Genomic DNA, 4,683 nt, shown 5'->3' on the forward strand with positions numbered 1-4,683 from the left:
TCTGGCTGTCTCGCTGGCTATCTGTCTGACTCCTTACTTGCTTACTTGTTTGCTGTTTTTCTAAATATCTTCTTTTTTTAATGTTTTTTTTAAAAAGATTTATTTTTTTTATTTATACCTTGTTCCGCCTGCATGTGAGCTTGCATGCCAGAAGAGGGCACCAGACCTCAGTAGAGGTGGCTGTGAGCCACCATGTGGTTGCTGGGAATAGAACTCAGGACCTTTGGAAGGGCAGACAGGGCTCTTAAGCCACTTAGCCATCACTCCAGCCCCCTAAATATCTTGCTGTTGCCCATCTCTCTTCTCTCTTGCTGCTCCCCATCTCTCTATCTCTCTTACTGCTCCCCATCTCTCTCTCTTGCTGCTCCCCATCTTTCAATCTCTCATTATAGATGTTTGCCAGCCACCATGTGGTTCTTGGGAATTGAACTTAGGACCTGTAGAAGAAGAGTGTTTTGTTTTGCTTTTAGTTTTTGTTTTTCTTTCTTTCTTTCTTTCTTTCTTTTCTTTTCTTTTTTTCTCTTTCTTTCTTTCTTTTGTTGTTGTTGTTGTTTTGTTTTGTTTTATTCTGTTTTGTTTTTTGGCTGTCCTAGACTCGCTTTGTAGACCAGGCTGGGCTCGAACTCACAGCAACCCTCCTGCCTCTGTCTCCCAAGTGCTAGGATTAAAGGTGTGCACCACCACCAGGCCCGGCTTTTGTTTTTGTTTTGCAAGACAGGGTTTCTCTGTGTAGTCTTGGCTGTTCAGGACTCGTTTTGTAGGCCGGGCTAGCCTCCACCGCACAGCGATCTGCCTGCCTCTGCCTCTCAAGTGCAGGGAGTAAAGGCATGTGCCACCCCGCCCGGCCAGACAGTGTTCTTAAGTTTTGAGCCACCTCTCCAGCCCCCATGGAGACTCTTGTAAAGGAAAACACTGAATTGTGTGCTAGAGCTGGCTAAACCACACCGTAATCACCTGTTTACAGTAAAGGGAAAGTTCTTAGGGAAAAGGTGTGTGTTAGAAACAGGAATTTACAGTTAACAACGATCTTGGGGCTCAGCCAGGCGTGGTGGCCCGCGCCTTTAACCCCAGCACTTGGGAGGCAGAGGCAGGTGGATCGCTGTGAGCTCAAGGCCAGGCTGGTCTACAAAGCGAGTCCGGGACAGCCAAGGCCAACACAGAGAGACCCTGTCTCGAAAGAAACAAAACAAAACAAACAAAAACTTGGGGTCCACAATGACATCAAACATTCCCGAAACAGCAACCAACCAACCAAGAGACTCCATGACCAAAACCAGCTTGTGACGGAAAAGGGCCCACCGCTGAAGGAGGCCAGGGCAGGGAGCCGGAGGCAGCACCTGAAGCAGAGGCCATGGAGGAATGCTGCTTAGTGGCTTGTTCAAACAACCTGCTTTCCTACAGCACGCAGGACCGCCAGTCCCAGGGTGGCACGGCCCTCCAAGCTCCACCAATGACGAAGAAAAGGCCCCTAACTTGTGTCAAGTTGATAGATATAAAGATGCTAGCCAGCTTTTGTTTTGTTTTGTTTTTCGAGACATGGTGTCTCTGTGTAGCCTTGGCCGTCCTGGACTCGCTTTGTAGACCAGGCAGGCTGACCTCGAACTCACAGAGATCCAGAGGTCTGCTTGCCACTGCCTCCCTCCCTAGGTGCTGAGATGAAAGGCGGGCACCGCCCGCCGTCGTTTCCCTTTCTGTACCAGCAAGCAATCGTGATTTCCATACTGTCTAGTTAGGGTTTCACCAGGAAGCACCATGACCAAAAGCAGCTTCCACATTGTAGGTTCCTCAGTGAAGGAAGTCAGGACAGGAGCTCAAACAGGGCAGGAACCTGGGTCAGGAGCTGGTGCAGAGGCTCCGGAGGGAGGGGTGCTGCTTACTGGGCTGCTGCCCCCGCCCGAATGGCACCATCCACCATGGGCTGGGCTCTCCCCCATCAATGAATGAATGAATGAATGAATGAATGAATGAGTAAGAAAAGGCCCTAGAGCCGGATCTTCTTCCTTTATTTTGTATACAGTGCCCTGCCTGCATATACACACGTCCAGGCCAGAAGAGGGCGTGAGATCACATTCCAGGTAGATATTCGGTCGTGAACCACCCTGTGGTTGCTGGGAATTGAGCCGAGGCGCTGTGGAAGCAGTCAGTGCTCTTCCCCTCTGAGCCTTCTGTCTCCCCAGCCCCCGGCTGAGAGTGTTGTGAAGGATTTCGATGACTGCAGCTCCTGCCTAGCTGGGCATCCAGCGCTGTAGTATGTCCTTCCAGCAGGCGTTGGCTGCAAGTGCCCGGTGCAGAGGTAGGGTCCGACTGCGGGTTAACACAACAGAGGCTGGAGTAGCCTCTAGTGAGTGCCAGCTCGACAGAAAAGTGTCGCAGAATGAAGCGACACCAGAAGGCTAGCAGCGCAGACTCTGCGATGTTCCGGAATGCAGAGAGGCAAAAGGCTAAGAAGGAGAGCAGGAAGAAGCGTCTGTCATTTGACCTCAGAGACCAGGGGAGAGCGCGAACGCAGTCCCCCACTACCACAAATTATGCAGTCGAGTTTCCCGCATTTGGGGAAATCGCAGGGGTCAGCACATCCGGAGTGCAATGGATAAGCCTCGCCCTGGGAAAACCACCTTCGTGATCATGGTATCTCCCCTGCCAGGTAAGTATGAGTTGCCCGGCCCCCGCACACGCTCTCCCTACGCGCGCAACCCCTTCAAACGCACGGTCGCCGCACCCGGAAAAACGCCTCCCTTCGCACCCTCCACACTCCTGCCCTGATACACGCCCTTCACAGAAAACACGCGTACGGCACGCGGCACGTTCCACCCGGGACACGTTCCTCCGGGATCCGAGGACCGGCAGCCCCTGCGCCCCTTCATCTGCATACGCCCCGCCCATGTACCCTTGTCTTTTGTTTTTTGGTTTGTTTGGTTTGTTTTGGTTTTTCGAGACAGGGTTTCTCTGTGTAACGGCCCTGGATGTCCTGGCCTCTCCCTCTCTCTGTCTCTCTGTCTTTGTTTCTCAGTCTCTGTTTCTGTCTCTGTCTGTCTCTCTCTCTCCCTCTCTTACTCTCCCTGTCTCCTTGCAGCTCTTTTCTTTTTCTTTTGGCTCTCCCCTGAACCCGGGCTGGCCTTGACTGCAGTACATAACCTGAGATGATCCTAAGCTTCTGATTCTGCGCGTGCCACGGTCCACTACAGGGGATCACACACTTGGCGATTTGTGTATGCTAAGCTTTCTTAGAGCACCCAGGACCACCAGCTCATGGACAGCACCGCCCACAAAGGGCTGAGCCCTTCCCCATTGACCTCTAACTGAAATATTCGCCCTACATCAGCATCTCCTGGAGGCTTTATTTCAAATGAGGCTCCTTCTTCTTTCCTGAGTCTTGCTTGTGTCAAGTTGACACCCCAAACCACCCACCACACCTAAGCTGGCTCTCTCCCAGCCTCTGAGTCACCTTGTGTCTTCTGCAGAGTGACCGATGACAGTTCACAGATCCTGTCTCAAAATACCCTGTATCCACATATCCCCGCCTCCACCCACCCCCACCCCACGCCGGCTAAAACAGCTTCGGCTGAGTACACAACACAGCTTTGGCCAGTTAAGCCACCAGTCCCCAGGGAGAGCATCTGCCGGGGGAAGTAAATAAATAAATAAATAAATAAATAAATAAATAAAAACCCCCGTTTCACGATTTCCTCTTCCCCACAGTTCTACCTGGAAATCAGACTGAGGCCTGGAGGTAGGGAAGCCACCTTGGTACCCCGTGGCCACAGTTAAGGTGGGCTGGCTCATAGCCCTCCAGAACACAGCAGCTCCCTCCAAAGGTCTGGGTAGGAGAGAAAACGTCTTTCCTGTCTGGGGTGCTCAGTTTTAGTTACCCTCAGCCAAGGTTAAATCTCAACTGAGACCCCTTCACCACCCGGAGTTTCAGAGAAAGATGGGTGTGTGTGGGCGGGCTCCACCCAAACACACAGTCCAAGGAGTGTCTTCTGACTTCCATTCAAACGTTTATGGGTTTGGTTGTTGTTTGTTTGTTTGTAATTCTGCGTTGTTGTGTGACAAGACCCTTCCTGGCCGGGGGTGGGGTGGAGTTTGAGGGGAGTCACACATACACGCACCCCAGATAGACGGCCCATAGCAGATAAAAATACCTATAGCATCAGAGTCCAACTTGGTGAACTCATTAGTTTTACTGGAGGCTACTTACAGGAGCAGAAAGGACTCAAAGACAGCTTCTATCACCAGAGCCCTCCCCAGCATGGGAGCCAGCTCACAAAGTCTGGGAACCTAAGTACACTTCAGCACAGTCTGCAGGCAGCTCCAGCAGGTTGGGGAGTGTCCCCTTCGGGTGGCTCAGTTGATCTGCAGATCCTCCACATCCCTGCTGCTGTGCTCCTCTGAGAGGGACCCTCAGCAGCCTTTACTGTTTACTTCTGGTAGGAAGGCAGCCTAGTGGAGCTCTTCAGTTTCAGGAACTTCCTGAAGCTGCTTCCAGCTGTGTTCCTCCTGGCTTAAGACGTTTCAACCTGCGAAAAAAAAGGCTGCTGTGTGTGTTGTGTGCAGTTACCCACAGAGTCCAAGAGACTGGAACTGGAGTCACGGGCTGTTGTGATCTGTCTAATGTGGGTGCTGAGAGTCCCCCTCTGATCCTCAGCAAGAGCGGTCCGGGCTCTTGGCACACCAGGCTTCTCC

General features: G+C 52.1%; 1 non-coding gene across 1 annotated transcript; it reads right to left on the minus strand.

Annotated features, from left to right (window-relative positions):
- Positions 1 to 2,488: 2,488 nt before the first annotated feature.
- On the minus strand, positions 2,489 to 2,652 carry LOC127197291 (U1 spliceosomal RNA). Its single transcript, XR_007831643.1, has one exon. It is a non-coding gene; the product is annotated as a U1 spliceosomal RNA (small nuclear RNA).
- Positions 2,653 to 4,683: the final 2,031 nt, after the last annotated feature.

Source organism: Acomys russatus, chromosome 1 (genome assembly GCF_903995435.1).
Source record: "Acomys russatus chromosome 1, mAcoRus1.1, whole genome shotgun sequence".
Taxonomy (NCBI): Eukaryota; Metazoa; Chordata; class Mammalia; order Rodentia; family Muridae; genus Acomys; species Acomys russatus.